Source organism: Triturus cristatus, chromosome 7 (assembly GCF_964204655.1).
Source record: "Triturus cristatus chromosome 7, aTriCri1.1, whole genome shotgun sequence".
Classification (NCBI taxonomy): domain Eukaryota; kingdom Metazoa; phylum Chordata; class Amphibia; order Caudata; family Salamandridae; genus Triturus; species Triturus cristatus.
Genome location: NC_140590.1, coordinates 1791653468 through 1791679673, shown reverse-complemented (window position 1 = coordinate 1791679673; position 26206 = coordinate 1791653468).

Below are 26206 nucleotides of genomic sequence, written 5' to 3'. Positions count from 1 at the left end.
GCAGAGTGCTGCACGGAGGGGGCATGGCCTCCGGCACGATGCCAGTCTTTTATTTATTTTAGTTTTTTAAGAAGGGGGGCTGTTTGGTTCCCCTTCTTATTCTAATTTATTGGCCCTGATGACCCCATCCCCCAGGGCCAGTCTCCTAATTATATTTTTTTGACCCCAATCCCCAGGGCCGGCCACTGTTTTTTATTATTTTTAAAAAATATATATTTATAGACACACCTAGGACATGCTGGACAAACCGTACGTACCTATCACCATGACGATTTGCGTGATATTCATTAAAAGGCGACTATGCATGCAATGAATCCACGTGGAATGTATTTACACCACTAGTGAAGCTCTGACATGTCTGATGCCCTACCGTGCCTAATCCCGGTAGACACCCTTGTCGTTTATTTATACAAACTTGGGTAGCTATTGACGGGCACATTTAATACACATGCACACCAAGCCATTCAAAGGGGATTCGACAAAAATTCGACCAAAACTATGCAAGAAACCCCCCTCACAGTTAATAAAACACACATCCACTGCCGGATGTGTAATACTTTTTATTTTACTCTCTGGAAAGGGGACGAACATCACTTGAGAGTCACAGCGCGCTCCTGACAGAGCCCAATGCTGTGTTACACCCACCATTGCCTGCCGTGTGCCACACACCTCTGTGTTGTATTCCACTAGCTAGTGCATATGCTATGACACTCTCTAGCCCATGTGCACTGTAACACCACCCCGTGAATATGTCATGCCACACTTGTCTTCGCACGGGTTATATTGCCCCATCTAACGTGCCTTTCTCGATGCCTATGTTATAACGCACAGTGCTATGCCATACATATTACAATCTGGGATCCATATCTTTGTCACAGTGCATATGCAACCTTACACTCCCCAGCACATATTTTATATTACAACTTTAGAGACTAGTTAGGTTACACAACACTGCCCTGTGCATATTACACTCCAAGGCGCATATCGCATAGCACGCGCTAGTGCCTGTGCTATCTCGCGCTCTCCAATGAATCTGTCATTGCGCACAATGTATTGCATATTATATTTCACGCCCGGTTCATCTTATATCACACTTTTTGGTGCATAGTTTATACCATACACTATATCTAGTTTTCATTTTCAATCGTGCTCTCAGGACTATGTTCTATATAACACTGTGTTCACCTACCCTTTTCACGGGCATTACATTTTGCGATAGGGGGTGGAGGGTCAGGGGGTGTTTCTGCCAAGTGAGCCCGGAGTCACAGTCACAAACGTCCTCTTCTTCCTGAATAAAAGTGAGATTATGCTGCATACTTGTTCATATTTTAAGTAGTTCGCACAGACACAATGTTTTAAAAACAATAAAGTTCCTAATACCCGCCTTCTCTGAACAGTTAGCTTGCTGCCCCATCCCCTTCCTCCCTATCCTCTGTTGTGTGAATCCATGGACTAGCCTCCTCCCTCCTGCCATGCATGGTCTGATGTGCTGCCACTGCCCTCAGTATGATGTACCAGTCCACTCCTCCTGCCCTCCATTGCCCAATTCTATGCCCCATCATTGACCTCCTGCTTAAACTCTGTGCTTAGCTTGCTGCCCCTATTCTCCTTCCCCCTGCCCTCCGATGTCTTTGTGCATGCCCCTGCTCCATCCTTTTTGCCCACCATGTCCCATGGACCTGCCACTCCTATCTACTCTGAGTGTTCTGTTGAGCTGCCACTCCCCTCCCACCTGCCTAGCATTGTCAGATGACTGTAACCTGTCCCTGTCACCTCCATCCTGCCTGTCCACATGCCATGCCCCTATCCTCTTCCTCCTGTCCTACATGGTCCATTGTACTGCCACACCCTTCTGCCCTCCCTGGTCTGTTGTGCTGCAGCTGCTCCTCCTGCCTGCCCCGTGTGGTCTGTTGTGAGGTCCCTTCCCCTGAACTTTCTTGTCTGTGCACAGGTCCTGACCCTCCCTTCTATCCTCCATCGTCCTTTGTGCATGCCCCTCCACCCTCCTTCTTGCCCATCATAGCCATTGTGTTGCCACTAACCCTCCCACTTGCCATGCATGGTCTTCTGTGCTGCCATGGCCCCTCCCACCTTCCCTGTGTGGTCAGTTAGCTGCCCCTGACCCCCTCCCACCTTCCCTCCATGGTCTGTGTGTATGCCATCACAGTCTCACTGTTGCTCTTCATGGTGTGTCTTGCTTCTAGTGCCCATCCTGCCTGACCTCCATGGCTATCTTGCTGCTCCTGCCCTGCCCCCTTGCCCCCAGCCCTACTCCCTCCCTCCTGGCTTGTCTGTTCCATTGTAATGCCCCTGATCCGTCCCTCCTGCCCTTTATGGTCTGTTATGCTGCAGCTTTCTCTCCTGTCTGTCCATTATGGTCAGCTAGCTACCATTGCCTCTTGCCCCTCTGTTCTCTGTTGTCCATGTGCATGGTCCTGTCCCCTCCCTCTTGCTTTCTATGGATTGTTGTGCTGCACTCCCGTGTGGTGTATTGTGCTGCTGCAAACCCTGATGCCTGCCCTGCAGGGTCAGTTTGGTGCACCTCTCCATGTCCCTCCTGTCCTCTGTTATCCAAGTCCATGTCCCTATCCCATTTCCTTCCATGATCCAATGTACCATACTTGCGAACATTTTGAACTTGGTAAGAGGGAGATTTTGAAAAAAAACTGGGGTATTGATTTTCCCCTTTGAGTTACATGGAAAAAGAGGATATTGTAGACAGGAGACAGATCAAATAAAGCCCATTTGAGCTTAAAAACATTGGACGTTTCCTGGCTGAATCGGGTCTGTTGGCATGTATGGTTGTACTACCATTGCCTCTTCCTTCTGCCCACAATGGTCTATTACATTGCCACAGGCTTGAAGGAGGGTAGATTTTGTATCACAGGGGGCCCCTGGCCCGTTCTGTCCACACCTGAAGTATGAGACCCTTGTCCTTGCCCTGCCAGCTGCATTTGTAGGCCGTATTAAATTGACCAGCGGGTCCTGTGTTGCTATATAATTATCCTGAGACATCCTTACCACTCAGCCAGTATAAAACCCCTGTGTAGGCCCTTCTGTTCAATATGTAGGCCTCTTTGTTAAATTGACCATAGCTCTGCAATTTTAGTGTATAGCAGTCTGAAGGCAGGTCTGCGAGGCCTTCTGCTCCAAACCAGTAGCCCCCACCCTACCCGAGTGCTCCGTGCTCGGTATCAAAGTTCAACATCCCCCTGAAGCTGTCGACATACAGTAGGCTGCATCCTGGACTGGTACTTGCTTCCTGAGCAGGTTTCCCGCTTTTAAGGAAGTGGCAACCGCAGAGCGTCAAGTTAGGAGAACTGAGGAGATTTTATACATGAATATATTGAATTCCCGTACAATACCCATTATTTTCTGCTTGCTCTATGGAACTTACGATAAGCGATTGGCCTGAGAGACTGACCTTTTCACCCAGTCCATTGTCAGCATTAAGTGGGTAAATGACGAAATGTCTGGTAAAATCTGCAGACGAAGCTTTTGGGTAGCATACGTAGGTAGATGTAGCGTGCAAAGGAGCCCACAAAATGATATAAAAAGGGAGCACCCACAGATATCGACGGACTACCTCGACGTCTGTATGTAGGTTAACAGGCAGTGCAGGTTTTCCCCAAGAGCTGGGAGCTCTTGTCTTCCTTTGCTTAAAATGTCTTGCTCTGCTTTGCTTGAAGTATCTTATTCTATTTTACCTATATGAAATGTCATGTTATGTTTAACCATTGTTCTCTTTACTTTTGCATTTAAAAGATTTTGTATTGTAATTGCAGGAATGCTTGCTCTAAGAGTAAACGTGAGTGTTCCTAGGTAACATTTTCCTTGGTGTAACTTGTTTCTCATGATGCATTTATAGATGTGTTTTCTCTCTCTCTCTGTCAGTACATTAATTGAGATACAGAGAATATCATGACAGCTGTATGATTATCTGGATTCTGTATTTTGTACTTTATGTCTCTATTCTGCGGTTTCTTTGAAGTTGCATCTTCTCATTAAACTGCCATTGTATTCTGCCTCCAATTCCATGTCTCATATGTCTGTTTTCTTCATTTTTGGAGCAAGCGTTCCTAGGCACCCCGGCTCAAATTAAGGTGCCCCTTTTGTCCCTGACTCACTCTCCTGCTCAGTTCTGTGGTGGCTCCCGGGGATCTGGGGACCGCCCCTAGCTTCCTTGACCCGTAATAGATCTTGCCTCCAACAGCCTCTCTTGCAAGTCCTGTATTGTTGGTTTGTTGCCCCTGCCCCCCTTTCCACTGCCCTCCATAGTCTGTTGTGCTTCCACGGCCCTTCCTGCCTGCTCAGTGTGGTTAAATTGTTGCCTTTGCACCCTCCTACCTGCCTTCAATTTTCAGAGTCCGTGCCCCTGGCCTCTGCCTCTCAACAGTATCCTAATGAACAACTAGATTGCTAACATTCTATATTTATTACAAAAGTGTGGAACGCCTGACATCATCTTGATGTAATCAAAACTGTAATACCTAGAGCATTTCCTTTAGAAATTACATATATGAGAGGGTCTTATTGGCATCAAAATTATGGTTAGTGCTCTAAAAGGCTAAAATAAGGACATATTTTCTGAGTTTTCAAATAGCGACAAAGCACTTTTAAATTATTTGTTATCTTTATGTTTTTTTATCCAGTTGACCACTTGATTAAATGTTGCACTTAGGGGAGATGATGTGGTGTTACTTCCAGAACTGCAGACTTTGCAACTGGGGAACCAGGTTGAAGTTTCTGCTTCAGCTCGACATTCTGTGATTCTGGTCAAATCACTTAGTCTCCCCATGTCTACAACCAAAATGAATGTGTTCTTGTGTGATGTAACCAATGCTCATGTAAAGCACTCCAATACCTGACAAGTCTGCACTATATAACACTGCAAAAACACAAAATAATAAGTGTTTTGCACACTTCTGTCATTGGGCTATATTTGGGCTACATCTGGGTGATTTTGGGCTACATTTGGGCTCTTTTGTCTCCGGTGGCCATCTTGGGAGATTTATTTGTTATGAAGTTTCCTAATTTCCTCATGTACTGCAGTCTCCTCAGTAGGAAATGCTTTCAGTTTTTTACTTTGATTCCATCATGAAGGTATTCAGATATGTCACACATTTGCCATAAAATCTGAATGTTAGCACTCTAGTTGCTCATTAGATCATTGTAGTAAAACTACTGCACCATGGAAGTCTGCTCCTGGTATTAAAAGTGCATGTTTCAGTCTGCATGTCAGAAGTTTTTTTAATGAAATAGAAGAGGATTTGAGAAGTCACTCAAAATGTGCCCTAATTTTTCTTTCTGCAGCACTAATCATACTTTTTATTGAAAAATGAACCCCCTCATTTTGTTCCTTTTTAAATTAAATGTTTTAAGTGTTACCAGTTTATTCCAATCAAGATGGCTTCAGGTGTGCCATACTTTTGTCATAATGAAGACAGTAAGCGCTCTAGTTGTTTTTAAGAACATTCTGGGACATTCTGTCATTGGGCTATACTTGGGCTACATCTGGGTGATATTTGGGCTACATTTGGGCTCTTTTGTCTCTGGTGGCCATCTTGGGAGACTTATTTGTTATGAAGTTTCCTTATTTCCTCATTTACTGCAGTCTCCTCAGTAGGAAATACTTTCAGTTTTTTACCTTGATTCCATCAAGAAGGCATTCAGATGTGTCACACATTTGCCATAAATTCAGAATGTTAGCACTCTTTTTGCTCATTAGATCACTGTAGTAAAGCTACTGCTCACCAGGGAAAACTGCTGCTGGTATTGAAAGTGCATGTTTCAGTCTGCATGTCAGAATTTTTTAATGAAATAGAAGAGGATTTGAGAAGTCACTCAAAATGTGCCCTAATTTTTCTTTCTGCAGCACTAATCATACTTTTTATTGAAAAATGAACCCCCTCATTTTGTTCCTTTTTAAATTAAATGTTTTAAGAGTTACCACTTTAATCCAAGCAAGATGGCTTCAGGTGTGCCATACGTTTATCATAAGTAGGACTGTTAGCGCTCTAGTAGTTCTTTGGAACACTCTGGGAAGCTGCAGTAGAACACAAAGGAATCAACTGACAGTCTCTGCCCTTGTTGGATGTACATGTTTTACTGAGAATGTCAGACTTCATTCTCACATGACTGAGAAAGATAATGTGAATTTACAGAAAATAAGCTCTCAGTTTAGCCTATAGATCACCTTCCAAACCTCTGTGGTAAAAGCATGAGAAAATATTTTTCTCTCAATCATGATATCCCAGCAGAAGGCTTTTTCACATGGTGAAATCACCTTAGAACATACCACAATTCCTAAAATGAGTATGGTACCATCAACAAATGATTTATAATGTAACTAAAGTCTTAAAACCTTCTATTAACTGCAATGCTTTTTAATGAGGTGCTATCATGTATATTGGTCCCAAGATGGCTGCCAACACTTCTTGGATGAAGTGCTGACAGCCAATCAGATCTCAGGATGAGATGTGTGGTTAGGCTCCGCCCACATATATATATGCTTTTAAATGCTATTTTCTCAGGATCTACTGAACAGATTTACACCAAACCTACAAAAGGCACTTCCTTGACCTGAGGACTACCTCTCTGCCAAATTTCAAGTAATTCTGTTCAGCCGTTCGGGCTGTAGCTGTGTCTAAAGGTCCTATGGAAAAATGCATGGGAAAAACGCGTTTTGGGACCCCCCTTTTATCTCAGCCCCCGCTTGACGAATCCCCCCGAGACTTTCAGGGTAGGAGCGGAGCGTAGCGCCCCACCTATTTTGAAAAATTCGCGAGGATTCGTCAACCGGCGCCAAAGTTATTCAAAATAGAATGTTGCGGATTTCCTATGGAAACGTGGTCCTAACTATAACTACCTACTGGCGACCGCCAGTAGGTAATATATATATATATATGAATTCAGCTTTTCCCATAGGGAAGTTTTTTCCTCATGCACTCCCGTGTGACGGAGTCAAAAACCACACCGGGTTTTAGATCAAATTACAGTTTCTTTATTTCAGCATACAGCAAAACCTAACGCGTTTCGGTCTCTACGGAGACCTTGCTCACAGGTAGTGTGTTTGACAAAATGTGTGCTTTTAAGTAAAGGGGAAGGGGGAGAAACCAATTGGGTTACAACACTTCCTGTAAGTTGTACAGGCATTCTGGGACATGTAGTTTGTTGATTCAAAAAATAGCGCAAAACGTTGATTTTAATCTTTTTCACAAAAAGCATACTTCCAAAATTAAAGTTTCTTATAGTTTTTGCATTTAACTCATGCATTTGTTGTCATACTAGGTAACATAAAGAGTTAAATTTACAAACCTCCACGAAATCATATCAAGGCCCTCCAGTGGGCAAAACCTATTTCACACTAAATTCTTTTCGTCAATTTAGATGCTAGTGCAAGAGTCCACCAATTTTTTGAAAATTATAATCATACATTTCAATTGATGTGTTATTTGAAAAACTTAGATAAGTATAATAAAGCCCTCTAGTGGGCGAACCATTCCACACCATAATTCGCAATTCAACGTTTCACTGTGCAAAATAAATGATTGTTCAAACATGTCTAGAATGAAGCAAAATGTGTGAGAAAAAATATATGTGAATTTGCAAAGAGTGAGCAACAGTCATTATCTGATAAGTATGTAAGTACACCTTTACAGGTGGCAGTGTAGTTCTTCATCTTGATTATGCCTGAACGGGCTCAAGGTCCGGAAATTCATAATATGTTTGGACTCTTTTTGTTTCATCACCAGTTCACGATCTCCGCCTCTTCTATTTGGTCCAACACTTTCGATTCCATAGAAATTTAAGGATTTCCAATCACCTTTATGTTCCTTCTCCATGTGTCTAGCCATGGCATTACTGCGATCAGAGTTAATTGTCGCACGGACATGCTCCAAAATCCGTAGTTTGAGTTCTTTTTTGGTGCTTCCAATATATTTCTTTAAGCATGGGCACTCAAGGGCGTACACAACAAACTGAGTTTTGCAATTAATTAATTGTTCGATTTTCCATGTTTTTTTGTTTGCCATCTGTAACTCCTTAGTTGTCTTCGCAATGCAACAAACTTTGCATCCTGAACATTTATAGAATCCTTTCGGTCTACGCCATACTTCGGGTTTTTTTGGTTCCTGAAAATGACTATGAATCAATTTGTCCTTCAGGTTTTTTGCCCTTCGATAGGTCACATTTGGGTGATCTCCTACAATTTGAGACACTGTAGGGTCCATGTGGAGAATGTGCCAGTTTTTTTTAAGAATCCTTATGATCGCTTGGTTGGCCGTTGAGTGAGTGGTGATGAAGCGTATTTTATCTGATTCGTCCTTTGTTGATTTATATTTATCCATCAATAAATCAGTTCTATTAATCATTGTAGAGCGATTAGAGGCAATTTGAATCCAAGCTGGGTTATATTTTCGTTTTAAAAACCTATTTTTGGCTAGGTCTTTTTGTTGTTGCCAGTCGTTTTCGTTTGAACAAATTCTTTTGATTCGGAGAAATTCTCCATACGGGATGTTTTGTAGAAGACTAGGTTGATGAAAACTCTGAGCATGTAGGACCGCATTTGTCGCGGTGCTTTTACGGTGTAATGTAGTATGCAATACATTGTCTTTAACGAAAATCTCCGTATCCAGAAACACAACCCTAGAGTCACTGATTGTATAGGTAAACTTCAAACCAAAATTGGAGTTGTTCAAAATTTCGAAATACCTTTCAAATTCCTCATTTGTTCCTTCCCAAATTAGCAATAAATCGTCTATGTACCTGAGCCAAGCTATGGTTTTTTGGACCGCTTGATCGTTTTCCGATCTCCATGCCCATGTCTTTTCCCATTGCCCCATTGTCAGGCAGGCATACGACGGGCTAAAAGAAAAGCCCATTGCGGTGCCTTTTGCTTGCCGGTAGATTTCATTTCCAAATAAGAAGATATTTTGCTCCAGGCACATCGAAATCATCTCCAACAGCATGTTATTATGATCAGTCAGTTGTATACTTCTGTCCTTAAGGAAAGATTTAACTGCTTCAATGCCAGTTTTATTTTCAATATTGGAGTATAAGGCTATTACATCCATTGTGATCAATTTGTACGTTGGTTGCCATGGAGTGTCCTGTAATCTTCTTAGCATATCACCCGTGTCTTTTATGTAAGATGTTAAGCCCTTTACATAGGGTAATAGAAACACATCAATGTAGTTGGCAATAGGTTCTAATAATGCCCCTTTGGCGGAGATTATTGGTCTTCCTGGCGGTCTAGTGGCGTGTTTATGGATCTTAGGCAAAAAGTAGATTGTTGCCATTTTGGGGTGTTTTGTTTGAAGATATTTGAATTCATCAATATCCAATAGTTTTTGTGAGAACCACAAATCCAATTTTGTATCCAAATCTTCTTTTAGTTTAGGTTAAGGGTTGGTTTTTAGTTTTTCATAATATTCCTTGTTTTCTAATTGTGAATGAGCTTCCCGCATATATGCCTCCTTGTCTAGAACAACGACATTGCCACCCTTATCAGCAATTTTAATTTCGATGGTATCATCTTTTTGCAGTGAGTTGAGAGCCTGGCGTTCTTGTTTGGATAAGTTATCTTTAGTGAATGGTATGTTTAGTTGGTAAAGATCTTTTACAACACATTCCTGAAAGAAATCAATTTTGTTCCCAGGAGGGAGTTGTGGATAAAATCTGGACTTTGGTTTTATGTTGGAAATTCCAGCTCCTAACTGTACACAATATGTTTGTACTTGTCCACCTCCTTCTTGGGGCGTTTGGCTTAGTTCCATCAAATTTACAAAATGTTCCGCGTCCTCTATGGGAGTTTGGAGGGTCGGTTGAATGAGTTTTTTTCTGTAATTAGCCATGTCCGGTTTGTCAATAAATAGTTTGGCAAGTTTAATCTTTCTTATAAACTTGTAAAGGTCAATTCTAGTTTCAGCTAGATTTATGCCACTAGTGGGGCAGAAATTCATGCCCCGTTTGAGAACCTGTAGTTCCAATTCACTTAGTTGTTTCGAAGATGAAATAGGTTTTGCCCACTGGAGGGCCTTGATATGATTTCGTGGAGGTTTGTCAATTTAACTCTTTATGTTACCTAGTATGACAACAAATGCATGAGTTAAATGCAAATCAACAAACTACATGTCCCAGAATGCCTGTACAACTTACAGGAAGTGATGTAACCCAATTGGTTTCTCCCCCTTCCCCTTTACTTAAAAGCACAAATTTTGTCAAACACACTACCTGTGAGCAAGGTCTCCGTAGAGACCGAAACGCGTTAGGTTTTGCTGTATGCTGAAATAAAGAAACTGTAATTTGATCTAAAACCCGGTGTGGTTTTTGACTCCGTCACACGGGAGTGCATGAGGAAAAAACTTCCCTATGGGAAAAGCTGAATTCTTGTATTCGCAGCGGGTCCTGCTGCGCCTCGCGTGCACCGCCTCAGAGCACCCGGGAGCCTCCGAACTTGGGCCAGACTGAATTGTGGATATATATATATATATATATATATATATATATATATATATATATATATATATATATATATACAAAAATGCATAACCAATAAAGGTATAACGAAATAGCAACAGATCAAGCAGTTCTCACTATTAAAACATAAGCATGATTAAGACATATTAAAAACATTCATGGCAAACAATAAAAGCATCTTTTTGGTAGAAACAGGTGGACAACGGGGAGGCGGGTAGGACAGTGAGGAATCCACAGGCAGATACTGTATCCACCAGAAAATGCGTTACCAAAGGTAAGTAACTTGCTCTTATGATGGATACTTCTGCCTGTTGATTCCTAACCTTTTGAATAGAATCTTTAAGCCATACCTCACCCGGAGGAGGGTGTCCACCTGACTAGATCAAAAAATGTTGCAAAACAGATCGAGCAAAATGGCCATCCCTCCTAACCTCCAAATCCAATAATAAGCGAATAATTTTTTGAAAATAATACTTTAAAAATAATTGTATTAATAAATAAGTGAGTATATGTGAGAGTGAGAGATTGAAAGAGTTCCTGTATGAATAAGTATGTGTTTCTATAAGTGATTGTTTAAAAGACTAATTATGTGTAAGTGTCCGTAGAAGTAAGTGTGGTGGTGTGTTTATAACTGTATATGCAAGTAAATGTATGTTTGATTCTTTATTAGCATGAGTGACTATGTGTGTGAGTAACTCTATGGATGAGTGACATTGTGTAACAGGATGTATAGGTGTATGAGTACATATGATGAGTGAGTACATGTATGAGTGACTGTACAGGACTGTTGGTGAATGAGTGGATGTGTATGTGGATCTTAGAATTACTGAAGAGGTTGTTGTAACTGGTATTGGTATGTCCATTTTTTTGAAAATTTCAGTCTCTAATTTTGAATGTTTGTATCAAAGGTTATATTAGGGTTTGAGGAGGTCTACCACTCTGTCACAATGATGATGTCATCCGTGATGTCATTTGAGATGTCATCAGTGATGTCATGAGTGATGTCACTGACCATGTCATGAGTGATGTAATATGTTACGTCATCAGCAGTGGATTGCGGGTGCGCGAGTTATAGTTAGCTTAACTAACTATAACGGGGGAATTTCATTGTTTTTTTATGAGTGAAATGTCCGCTAACTATAACGTGTGTGAAACCTATGGTTTTTTCACTGAATTTGCAAGGTTTTTTAAATGCTAATTCCTAACTATAACGTGTGTGAAACCCATGGTTTTTTCACTGAATTTGCAAGGTTTTTTAAATGCTAATTCCTAACTATAACGTGTGTGAAACCCATGGTTTTTTCAGTGAATTTGAATGGTTTTTTAAATGCTAATTCTTACCTATAACATGTGTGATTCCCATGGTTTTTTCATTGATTTCGTATGTTTTTTTTAATACAAATTCTTATATTAAATGTTTTTTTTATTTTTTATTTGCAAGCTTTTTTAATTTTTTTTTTTTTTTTTACTTTATATTCTCTTAAAACACTATGCTTAAATTTTAAAAATTCTGCAATATATTATTTTTTCTCATTTTTTTTTTACCAAACAGGTAAGATATATTAGTATAACATAGTGATTCTTTTTTTCCTTTTGTTTTTTTTTTTTGTTTTTTTTTTACGTGCGCGTACGGTAAGCTTACGGTAAGCGTACGGTTTGCGTAATGTTCGTAATATTTCTACTCTTTTTGCATATGGTTACGCAATTTACGTAGCCGTGCGTACTGCGTACGCGGCGCGTAAGCGTGTACGCTACACGCGCACGTTACGCGGAAGTGTTGGGGCGTGCCCGTTATGCGCATGCGCGCGTGCGCGTGTCTTTTATACGCGCATGCGTACTTTTACCGTAAGCGCTCCGTAAGCGCTCCGTAAGCGTAACGTACGCGCACGGTGGGTCATGTGATCAAGAAACAAAACTTTTGATTGGTTCAAAGTAGTTTCAGTTCTAGAACTCTCCAACACCACACCCATTTCCCTCATTTCTGCTTGTGATCCCTTAGGAGAAGGAGCTGAGTTGTCTTTGGGATACGATGGCAGACCAGCACTCCTCTGCTGAGAGTGAGGCTAGCAGCACCGACATCAAGCAGAGAAGGAGGGAACAGAAGAGCTCTTTTATATGGGAGTATTTTACTTTTCCTGAGGGCGAGAAAAAAGTAAATGCTGCTTTGGTGACTTGCAAGCTGTGCCAGCGTGTACTTTCTAGAGGTAATCCTAACAAGAAGTATTCCTTCGGGAATCACACTATGTTACGACACCTTGAGGATGTACACCCTAGGACACATGCACGACATACTAGAGGTAACCCTTCAGTAAGTCGAGCAAGCACATCCACAGCAGCTCAGCCGAGTCCATCTTCGGAAGCTCAGCTGAGCCCTTCATCTGTGGGGGCAGATTCACCTTTTTCTGGTCCTGTGGAAACTAACCATCGGTTTGCGAGGCTTACAATGCGGTGCTCAAATTGCCATGGTCTAATTGTTCATAGGGAGACCAGTCTACCCCTAATTAACAACAAAATAGACCAGCACATTTGTCCTACCAGCTAATATTCCCATTCTTCCTTTCCTCTGTCCCTGCATGAACACAACGGCTCTTTTAAGAGCCAACCTTACCTCTCAACTTTTTCTTAATTTTTTATTAAAAACTTTTTTTACGGTAAGCGTATTTTTTTTTTTAAAAACACTAAAAAACAATTACCACATTACAAGGTCCTTGAGGGATTAATAACGAAATACTGAAAATCTGTTTGAGGAGAAGTGGAAGAAAGGGACCATCTAATTTCTGACTTACCTGACCCACCCAACAATTTAATTTTTAATTTAAATTTAATTGAAATTGCTTGTAAAAATGTTTTTTTTTTCGAAAATTTTCTTTCACAATCTGAAAAAAAAGAAAAAAGTATTAATATTTAATAAAACATTATATAATACAGTACATGTATTTACATATTTTCCTAAAACTATTTTTTGCCATTTTTTTGCTGTTTTCAGAATTCATTGCATCTCACTATAAATCGTGAAAGCAATTGCATTCATCACTTAACAGCGGGCAAAAAAAAAATAACAATCTCTAAGATTGTTTTAAAAAAGCCCAGAATCTCTTTTCACTTAAACATAACATTATAGAAATGCAAAATATTCAAAAAAAATATCATCTAATAACAATAACTATTTCTTTAAAATACCGTCTGACAATTTTGTTACAGAAGCATAATCACAAAAATAATATATCTCAAATAACTCCACAATACATCTGGTTACATTTCCTTTAGGCCAAATGGTAATTTTAAAATTCCTTTTTGATTAAATTTCCAATGGTAATCTAATAAAATTCCAAAATTTAAATTGTACAGATGTTACCGATTCTCTCTAAAATTTTGGTTTCCGAAAGATTAATTAGTAATTAAGTAAGTCCACAATACAATTGGTTACCTTTCCTTAAGGCCAAATGGTAATTTTAAAAATCTTTTTTGATTAAATTTCCAATGGTAATCCAATAAAATTCCAAAATTTAAATTGTACAGATGTTACCGATTCTCTCCAAATTTTTGGTTTCTGAAAGATTCATTAGGAATTAAATAAGTCCACAATACAATTGGTTACCTTTCCTTTAGGCCAAATGGTAATTTGAAAAATCTTTTTATTTGAAAATTCCAATGGTAATCCAATAAAATGGTAAAATTGTTTTGTACAGATCTTGCCAATTCTCTCTAAAATTTAGGTTTCAGGAAGATTAGATAGGAATTTGCTAAATCAAAAGGCAAACGTTGCTTGAAAATCAATTGGGAATCATTACACAGTGTCCAGCCTTTTTCACATTTAAGATAAACTGTGTAATGTCCAGAAGTTACAGTAGGTCCTTCATGGAAAATTATTGCAACTGTTACAAAAGTTTTTCCTGAAATTGATAATTGCTGTCCTATAAACTTCTTTATTAAAGTATCCAATTTTGAACCATCTGCTCTACATCGTTGCATCATGAAAATTACATACTGTCCGTATTCCTTTAAAATTAACGTTGAAAACATGTCAGATTTACACTCACCGCATTCCATGCTATGATTAGCATCTTTAACTAATTTAGCAAAAGTGACTGTTTTACTCTCTGGCAATGTTAAATAAATAAACCTTTCAGAATCAACATTAGAGCCACATGTATTGAAACAGTTTTCACAACTATGTTCCCATTTATAAGAGACACCAAACATATTTTCAATTTGTACCCCTTCTTCTTCCAGTACCTGAAGAAAATACATCAAGAATTCCTGTGCGTCTTGCTGTACATTTTGAGAAAACTGTGTTCGTCCTGAACATACATCTAAAAGTTTTCTAATTTCAGTAGCACTTTCTATTTGAGTTTTATCATTACTCAGCTTTTCAAAAAGGAGACTCAACTCAGAACAGAATCTTTTTCTCTGATTTACTATTATCTGCTCTTGCAAACTTTTCAGATAAAATACAACATTCAGCACTACATTAGCGTAGCAGTTGACACCAGAGCTATTTTTAAAATGACAACCTACAACCTCTTCAACATTTTCCTTTTTCTTTTTGCTTGCAATTACATCACTCCTCTTTTTTTTTCTCCTCTCTACATCCTCATTACAGATATTCTCAATTCTCCTTTTTCGAGAAACTACACGTTTCTCCAACACAGGATACTGACCTAAATGAGGAGCATAGGTTCTTCTTAATCTATTATACTCCCTTACACAATTTGCATCAGCACTAACTTTTGAATCATCAAAGTCTATCATGAATAAACCAGATAATGTTTTCACTCGTGACAAAGCAACATAAGCCATACCTTCTTTGAACACAGTTGAACCAATGTTTACAAATGCACAATCTACAGTCAATCCTTGAGACTTGTGAATAGTTACAGCATATGCTAGAGAAAACGGAAACTGTTTCCTACGTACATATAAGTCTTTCACAAGCATGAAACGAACTGTACAACGACAAATGTCTATAACTTCTTCTATCTGATCAAATTTTATTTTTAAACATTCAATTCCATCTTTTTTCTGGAAATTAATAAAACCCACAACTCTTCCCATAGCTCCATTCACTAAACCTTTTTCAACATCCAAATGTCTCCTTAAAAATACTCTACAGTTCATGCAAACATATAGATTTTTTTTCTAATCCTGCAGTTTTGGAAATGTTCTTCTCTAGTGAATCCAATTTATTTTTCAGTTTGCCTGTTAATGTAATAGTAATTCTTTCATGCTGAATGTTGTCCACTGCTTCCAATTTCCTAATCTCTTCCTTTTCCAATTTCAAAAGCTCCTCATTGAATATTGAGCATTCACGTAGAGTTGGCATTAAGCAGATGACACTTTTCTTTTCTGCAATGTTCTTGTATATCTTCTCTGCAACTATTTCTTCCTTTGGAAATAAATTATGTAGCAACCGACTCTGTAATGCTTTCGTGCCAGCTTCAGTGAGTAGTCCAATTCTGATATCTTTCAGAATACTTCCATATTCTTCATCGTTTGCTTGCCTCATATTAGTAGTAAGTTCCTTGTACTCAAAGAAGGACCAAATATTTGCATTACCAATGCTTCCCAATGACTTCTTTGTGTCTTCATGTGTCACAGTATTAAACACTGGTTGTCCTTTAACTGGAGTAAGCTGTAGAAGATCCCCAAAAACTCTGACATGTTTTCCACCAAATAACACTTCATAATCTGTCCTTAGAATTTGCTGCATTCTTAAATGCACAAAGGCAAGCATTAAGTTTGATACCATGCTCACCTCATCAATAATGAGAACTTGCATCTTCTTCAATACTCTTGAAACTTCCAAGCATGCTTCTCCAGTTAGCTTGTGGTATTGTATTTTGTTCTCATGCTCCACTGGTAACATTAGCAAACGATGTAAGGTGATTCCTTTTATGTTATATGCTGCTAACCCAGTTGGAGCAGTAACCACACAAGACAAAGTTGAATCAGTTTTTTGCTGTAGGTAGCTTCTGATGACTTTTATTAAGAAACTTTTTCCAGTTCCAGCTTGTCCGCTTACATACATCCTGATTGGTTGAAATGATGTGCATGAGCACTCTTTTTTTTCATGTAGTAATCCGTGATCAATTTTGTTTCTGATCTCTTCATAAATTTGTTGCTGCTCTTCATTCAGTTGTCTTTCCAAATTTGGTAAGTCTATAAATTCTTCTTGAGCTTGATTCATAGCCATTTCCACTTCAGTCATAGCTATTGCAGCTTCATTTTCAACGATTGGTTGTCCTAGGGGATCTTGACTGAGTGTTCCTGAACTTTGGCTGTCTTGAGAACTGTCTCTAGCTACTTCAGCTGCAATTGTAGTTTCCTGTTCAATTTCTTCATTTAACATTTGCACATAATTTGTGAAAGTACTGCATTCTATGCTGTCTTTGCAAGCATTAAAGGAATCTTCATAGCTTTGAAATTCTCCCAGTAGTTCGTCCTCTGTACGCCATGATTTAAACAGCTGTAAAAGAGCCAAGTAGTAAAATTCCTTTTTGTCAGTAGTGTCGCAACTCAGCTTCCGGTGATTTATCAAACTTCCTTTTGTTTGCTTCACCAAACATCCTTCCTCACCAATGACTTTATATTTTCCATTGTTGATGTCTTCAGTGGCTTTCCGTGAATAAATGTAGTTCTGCAGCACTTCATAGAGACACATGTTCTCTAGATGAAGACTTCTCTTGGGGTAATATGTGTCCAACATGTTTGATTTCAAAATATCTGTACTTTCTGGGTCATTCTCAGCCAAATATTCAATTTCTCCAACAGATTTCAGTACCCGATTTCTCATTGCTGCAAGGCCTAAACTTGCCCAAATTATTCTTCTTGATTTTGAGTAGAGACTTGCAGAAGATAACCTATCTGAACATTCGTAGGATCCAATTTCTCGATGCGATAACATCTTTAAACTGAAACTGTACAGCTTCTTACTGACAGTCTTCTCGTGAGAAATATCTTCCCACATTTCTTTCAATTCATTTTTTTCTGATTTAGTAATGTAAGACGTTACATATCGAGCAACAGCAATGGAATTGTCAGCTACGTACTGTATATCCATGTTAGCATTCCACATGGATAAAATGACTGGGTTGTAGTCATTTATATTTTTTGATTCTTCTTTTCTTTTTAGGTTGTAGGTATTCTTAGTTGATTTTCTTGTAATAGTATGTCTCACAGCTGACATAAAACTGTTTACTCTTCCATTTGAAAGAACAGGTCTAGGAAATCCAAATCGACATTTAGTGTAGTATTTATCTTTGCTCTTGTATTTCCGTCGACAGTATTTTCCACACCGATGACTTTGGAAACGTAAAACTTGCTCCTTTAACTTTTTCTCTTCTGTGCTTTTTGGTATAGCACATGTTGCATATTCTCCAATGAAAGATAACTAAGGGTGGGCGTAGTTCGCGAAGTAGCACTTCGCGAAGCTACGCAAAGTGTAGTTCGCACTACGCGAGCTACGCGTAGCACTTCGCGAACTGCGTAGTAACATGTTCGCACTGTGCAAGATGTTGTTTTCAATGATTGCACAGTGCGGACAAGCAACCGGCACTGTGCAATCATTGAAAATGACATCTTGCACAGTGCGAGCTGTAGTTTTCTGCTGCTCGAGTAGATTTTTACTCGAGCGGCAGCTTTCTCAACGCGAACTGGTAGTTTCTCATCGCGAGCGGTCGCGAGCATACGCGACCCCTCGCAATGAGAAACCTGACCTCCTCGCGTTGGGAATCTCGCCGGGAGGTTTATTTTCCATGCTCGCAATCGCCAACTTGATGTTGCTGATCGCGAACAAGGAAAAAGTCTCGCCGGGATGTCATTTTGCTTGCTCGCGGTCGCCAACTTGACGTTGAGGACCGCGAGCAAGCAAAAAATGACCGCAGCACTACGCAACACTACGCTACGCGTGTTCGCACTGTGCTACGTACAGTTCGCGTAGTGCGAAGTAGCGCGAACTTCGCAAACTACGCGAGCGTAGCGTAGTGCTTCGCCCAGGCCTAAAGATAACACTGCTTCATCAGTATCTGTTCCAAACTTTGGGGCATCCTTGATCCAGAACAGCATATGAATATGAGGAGCACCTCTTGCCTGGTACTCTTTTCTCTAAAAGAAATCCACTACTTCTCCAAGAGGTGGATTTTTTTTATTGCAGGTGAAGGACATCATAGCCTCAAATCTATGATTGAAATATCTGCAAACATTAACCGGATCCAATGAGCACAGTTCTCCTGCTGTCTTGTATTCGATGTTTTTAATGTTTGAATTTGCCTCTCGTAGAAAATCCAGTAAATCATCCCAAGCGTACTCAGCACAGCTTAGGGTAAGGAACCATGTTGGTGTTCCTAAATTCCGTAACATGCATTTTAATTCACCATGGCGTCGGTACCAATATTCATTTGTCCCACGCTGACAAGCCATCAGATTGATCAGTTGTGTTTCCAAATGATCATCTCGGTGCTGCACTTTCTCCATAAAATCCTTAGCAGACACATTTTGTAAATGTACTCCACTTTTTAAAATGTGATTTACTGCATAAGATAATGCAGACAAGTCGCTTTCAAATAAAAGATGGAACAAATAAGGAATACTTTGTCGAAATCTTGGATCTTCTGCATATAGTCTTGTAGTCCGATACTCAGAAGCTGGAATCTGTTCTGGACGTTCATCGTATCGTCCTCCTTTTCCTGTAGGAAACAGCTGGGGAAAACATCGAGCTTCCAAGCTCTCCTCCCATACACTTACAGGAGTTCCTTTTGCTTTCTTCATCTGAAACAGATCAATAGTGTCTCCCATAACTTCTTTTGAATGAAGAGGATGTATGCTAAAATGTTCATAAATTTCTTCTTCCTTTGACTTGTCCACTTTTTCAATTTGTCCAGTTGGTGTTTCTGTGTCTTCTTGTAAATCTTCTTCTTCTTCTTCTATATAAATTGATTCATACCATTTGTTATTCCTTTTCAAATACAAATTTGCTCTTTGTACTTTCCGTACAGCTACCAGCTCCTGCCAAATCTTCTTATTCTTTGTAGGTACACCATTAACCAGAATAACTAATGGTTCAGTTTCCAAAGTATCTGCATCAATAGTTTCCATATTTTTTTTCAAATCCAAGGGCAAATACACCACTCTACCTTTTAAACCTCTCAGTAAATCTGAAGGAGGTAATTTACCAGTTTTGGGCTCCATACGTACTATGGTCTGGAACGGATGAACACATTGAATAAGTATAGACTCATATGTATTTAATTCAGAAAGTTCGGCAGGAATAGCATCCAATTCTAAATTATTATGTACAGCTCTGGTCGGCATTCTATTTTCTTCTAACTTGTTGAAACAGTATTTACAAATACGCTGATCTTCACCCAATTCAAAACAATTTTCAAGAAATATATATGTGGCAAAATCCTTCCACTTATAATTATCTTCATTTTCACTTTTTCTGTAGAGATCAACATTCCTGGTTTGTTTTTTATAATGAGTTCTGCGGCAACAAATACAAGTAATATTTGGTCTTTCATTAGAGATTATTGCAAATTTTGTTATGTGATCATTAAATTTCTTACTTACAGAGGGTTCTACATTCTCTTCCACTTCTTCCTCATTTACTGTGTCCTTTTCTGCACTTTCTTGTTCTGGACCAAAGTAACAAAACTGAATTTCATCAGTAACCTTCTCTACATCTGATACCGATCCACGGAACAGAGCCCTATTCAATTCATCTAACTTTATTGCTGGACTTTTAGCAAAATACAATCGTCTCTCAAACTTTCTCATTTCAGTATGATGAACAGCCAGCATCCTAAAATGATGAAAAACACTTGTACACACTGTTCTAGATAGACAAGCCAGAGAATGTCCCTGCAAACCAGTATTCTCTCTCACTCTGCATGGATCTAGACTTTGAAGCACCTTAATCTTCTGTTTAACACTTTTTTTACTATATTCTCTTAGAAACTCACGAAATTTATCAATAGATTCCTGACGCACAGTGCAAATACTACTACAATTCCAAGTATACACTGGGACTTTAGGACGTCTCCCCATAGCCTCATCCGCCATCACTTGTTCCTCATCTCTTGGAACCATTTTCTCCTTCTCCATTATACAACCATTTTTCACTTCATAAGCTCGACCTCTGGTGTCAACTGCATGCAGCAAACTATTACTTTGAAGATAACTCTCTTCATTAAAAAAAGGTTCACTACTTGAACTATGCATCCATTCTCCTAAAAACACTTTACAAAAGTTTGTTCTTTTCACTAGTCTTTTCCTTTTGCTTTGTGATTTCAGTACATTGACCATTTTATCTAATGTACGCATCCTGTTCAAAATTAAAATGAATAGTTTCCTTTTTAATTCTAAAGCCTTTGCTGCAATGGCTTCAATTTCTTTTTTTCTCTTATAAAATTTAGCTTTTTTCTTATATTTCTTCACATCCTTTATCAAATTGGACATAACTCTTCTCTGAAACATTTTTCTACGAATCTCTTTAAACGCTGTTTTTCTTTTTAAGTTAATCTTTACTGTTTCTGAAGGTATATTTGCATTAACTAAATGCTCAATTTTTTCCTGTTGTTTTCTATTTAAAACATTCTTTCCAGTACAGACATTTTGTACATTTTTCCTTTTTTTGAAGATATTGTTTAAAAAATCTTTTGTCTGCTTACCAGAAGACTTTCTCTTTTTCCCAACATGAGCATCTCCAACTAACTTAGGTCCTCCAGTTGTCTTCAAATATAGATTTTTTTTTGTGGTTTTTCCTTAGTCTGGATTTTGTAGGCATCTTAAATTTTGTTCACTGCTCTTCAGCAATATCTGAAAAAAACAAAAAAAAAATTCCTTTATTTTATTTAAATATATTACTATATTTTTTATGATCTTTTCAAATCTTAAAATACTATGTACCCCTTTCCTACAAGTGAAAATCACAATAACACCATCACAAATTAAATATATAAAAACAATTCCTGTGTGCACACAGAGTCATGGTTTGATATTAGTCAGAAAACGAAATTTCTTTGCCAATTGGAAAGCACACTTACTACTCTTTTTTTGGCAAGTGATAAGTACTTTTACAGGCTGACACATTTTGAATCCACTTTTCAGATTCTGAAAACAGCACATGTCCAAACAGCTTTTTGAGACCAGCAACATGTGTAACCTGGGTGACTGACTACACTCCAGCAAGGGCAACCAGCCTTAGTGATGCTGAATGTATTTGCATTACTGACTGCAACCTCAAACCCCACTCGGTTGTGAATACTATGCATGATTCTACAGGATAAGCAGCTGGGTGTGTGCTAAGAGTCTGCTTCTGCAGAAAAATAGCTGCCCCTTTCCTACTAATGCAAATGTAAAATTACCAGAGTAATACGCAATAAATCTCTGTCTATAATTCCTCTTTGCACACAGAGTCATGGTTTGAAATTAGTCAGAAAACGAAATTTCTTTGCCAATTTGAAAGCACACTTACTACTCTTTTTTTGGCAAGTGATAAGTACTTTTACAGTCTGACACATTTTCAATCCACTTTTCAGATTCTGAAAACACCACATGTCCAAATAGCTTTTTGAGACCAGGAACATGTGTAACCTGGGTGACTGACTACACTCCAGCAAGGGCAACCAGCCTTAGTGATGCTGAATGTATTTGCATTACTGACTGCAACCTCAAACCCCACTCGGTTGTGAATACTATGCATGATTCTACAGGATAAGCAGCTGGGTGTGTGCTAAGAGTCTGCTTCTGCAGAAAAATAGCTGCCCCTTTCCTACTAATGCAAATGTAAAATTACCAGAGTAATACGCAATAAATCTCTGTCTATAATTCCTCTTTGCACACAGAGTCATGGTTTGAAATTAGTCAGAAAACGAAATTTCTTTGCCAATTGGAAAGCACACTTACTACTCTTTTTTTGGCAAGTGATAAGTACTTTTACAGTCTGACACATTTTCAATCCACTTTTCAGATTCTGAAAAGAGCACATGTCCAAACAGCTTTTTGAGACCAGGAACATGTGTAACCTTGGCGACTGACCACACTCCAGCAAGGGCAACCAGCCTTAGTGATGCTGAAAGTATTTGCATTACTGACTGCAACCTCAAACCCTAAAAGTATTCCTCATTTATACCAGTACACCTTAATTTATGGTGAAAACATAGTCCATAATATTTTACATGTTCCTTACATTTAAATTTCTCCCAAAACACAAAATGATAAACACAACTTCAACAAAAGGAATTCCAATTCTATTATTCATTTCTTAATTTACCATATACATCCCCTCTCAAACTAATAACTCACCTTTAAAATTAGTTAGTTGTGAAAGAAATGTGGCACTCAAACAGCAGATTATCAGAGCCAGGATCTCTGTTCTGTACACCTCTCTCCTCTCAGCAGAACCAGATAATGGCAATGTTTCCCTCTCTTTTTCCACACATATACATGTTAATTTCAAATCTCAGTGCTTCCCCCTTTTTTCAAATGTAATCACACATTTCTATTGGTTGAAAACCAACCCTTTTCCAAAAGTACCCTTCCCCCAACTTGACTTCTGCCTAGTACCCTTCCCCCAACTTGACTTCTGCCTGCTACCATAGCAACAGCTCATGGAACACTGCTGTGTGGAGTTAGGTCAGAAGTTCACCACACAATGTTTCATTTCCAAAGAGCAAGAGTGCTTGACTTTTCTAACCTAACAGCAAATCCATAGTACTGTTCTTTGGTAACACATTTTTCTGTACCAATACAAAACATGCTTCTATAAATTGACACATACAGCCTAGTTTTTAGTGTAGAATGGTATGAAACAGCCAATGAGTTCTTTTTATTTAAAAAAAATATGTATGCCTCCATTTCCAAACTGTGTTTCATTTCTTTTTCCCATTCTACTGAAATACACCTCCTGAGTGCATCCAGATCTCCTTTGAAGATGTTCACAGTGTGGATTGTAGTGCACAGCTATGTCTTCTGGTGTGAAAAGTATGCAGAGAAAACAGGTATGGTGAGAGACCTTGCTTTGCCAAATGTAGACATTAAATGTATTGGTCAGAGAGGGTTAAAGTGGCACCAATTGATGCCATTGGTGAAATCCTTCATGCAAATCCAACACCCTGACCTCATAATAGTGCACTGTGGTGGCAATGACCTAGGCACTTTGACTGGGGTAGGTCTGGAAATGCTTATGAAGGAGACCTTTGCACAACTGTTTTCACTTTTCCCTAAAACTGCCTTTGCGTATTCTAACATATGCCAAAGGCAAAAATGGAACTGGTCCAATCATTTTTGTCCGCAGATTGACAAAGCAAGAAAGCACGTCAACAAATCTGTTTCTGCTTTCCTCCGAGACTATGGTATGGGTTCCATTTACCACAACAACTTGCGTTACGACATGCAAGACATTTATAGAGCAGATGGTGTACACTTCACTGATGAAGGGAACAGAGTCTTCCTCTTGAACCTTAGACTCTGCATCGGTACTTACTTGTAGGTACCGAAAAACACTTCATAAACACAACGGCTCTTTTTAGAGCCCCCTAATATCTAAACACTTAAATCTGAATTTTATTTCTTTTTTTATTTTTTTTTCTACCGTACGCGTACGGTAAGCTTACCGTACGCATACCCGCGATTTTTTTTTAAAATTAATAAATGTTTTTTTTGTACTTTTCTGTCCTTCTTTGACCCCCTTTCAAATGTTAGGGGGTCTGTAACTCTCTTCCTTGCCCCCTTTTCAAGTTATCTCCCTTTTTTTTCTGTGTGAAACACACGAAATGGCGGCCGACACTTCCTGATTTTGTCCGATTCGAATGTTTACAGTCATGTGACAACCAATCAGATTTGAGCTCGCGTACGGTAAGCTTACGGCAAGCTTACGGTAAGCGCACGGAGCGCGCTTACAGATATATATATTGATTTGAATGCTATTTTCTCAGGAACTACTGAACAGATTTACACCAGACCTACAAAAGGCACTTCCTTGACCTGAGGACTACCTCTCTGCCAAATTACAAGTAATTCTGTTCAGCCGTTCGGCTGTAGCTGTGTCTAAAGGTCCTATGGAAAAATGCATGGGGAAAACGCGTTTTGGGACCCCCCTTTTTTCTCAGCCCCCGCGTGACGAATCCCCCCGAGACTTTCAGGGTAGGAGCGGAGCGTAGCGCCCCATTAGTTTTGAAAATTTCGCGAGGATTCGTCGACTGGCGCCAAAGTTATTCCAAATAGAATGTTGCGGTTTTCCTATGGAAACAGGGTCCTAACTATAACTACCTACTGGCGACCGCCAGTAGGTAATATATATATATATATATATATATATATATATATATATATATATATATATATATATATATATATATATATATATATATATATTACCTACTGGCGGTCGCCAGTAGATAGTTAGAGTTAGGACCCTGTTTCCCATAGGAAATCCGCAACATTCTATTTGGAATAACTTTGGCACCGGTTGACGAATCCTCGCGAAATTTTCAAAATAGGTGGGGCACACCGCTCCTACCCTGAAAGTCTCAGGGGGATTCGTCAAGCGGGGGCTGAGAAAAAAGGGGGGTCCCAAAATGCGTTTTCCCCATGCAATTTTCCATAGGGACCTTTAGTCCAAGGTACAGCCCGAACGGCTGAACAGAATTACTTGAAATTTGGCAGAGAGGTAGTCCTCAGCTCAGGGAAGTGCCTTTTGCAGGTCTGGTGTCAATCTGTTCAGTAGTTCCTGAGAAAATCAAAAGTAAAATCATATATATATGTGGGTGGAGCCTAACCACACATCTCATCCTGAGATCTGATTGGCTGTCAGCACTTCATCCAAGAAGTGTTGGCAGCCATCTTGGGACCAATATACATGACAGCACCTCATTAAAAAGCATTTCAGTTAATAGAAGGTTTTAAGACTTTAGTTACATTATAAATCATTTGTTGATGGTACCATACTCATTTTAGGAATTGTGGTATGTTCTAGGGTGATTTCACCATGTGAAAAAGCCTTCTGCTGGGATATCATGTTTGAGAGAAAAATATTTTCTCATGCTTTTCCCACAGAGGTTTGGAAGGTGATCTATAAGCTAAACTGAGAGCTTATTTTCTGTAAATTCACATTATCTTTCTCAGTCATGTGAGAATGAAGTCTGACATTCTCAGTAAAACATGTACATCCAACAAGGGCAGAGACTGTCAGTTGATTCCTTTGTGTTCTACTGCAGCTTCCCAGAGTGTTCCAAAGAACAAATAGAGCGCTAACAGTCCTACTTATGATAAACGTATGGCACACCTGAAGCCATCTTGCTTGGATTAAAGTGGTAACTCTTAAAACATTTAATTTAAAAAGGAACAAAATGAGGGGGTTCATTTTTCCATAACAAGTATGATTAGTGCTGCAGAAAGAAAAACGAGGGCACATTTTGACTTCTGAAATTCTCTTTTATTTCATTAAAAAATTCTGACATGCAGACAGAAACATGCACTTTCAATACCAGCAGCAGTTTTCCCTGGTGAGCAGTAGCTTTACTACAGTGATCTAATGAGCAAAAAGAGTGCTAACATTCTGAATTTATGGCAAATGTGTGACACATCTGAATGCCTTCTTGATGGAATCAAAGTAAAAAGCTGAAAGTATTTCCTACTGAGGAGACTGCAGTAAATACGGAAATTAGGAATCTTCATAACAAATAAGTCTCCCAAGATGGCCACCAGAGACAAAAGAGCCCAAATGTAG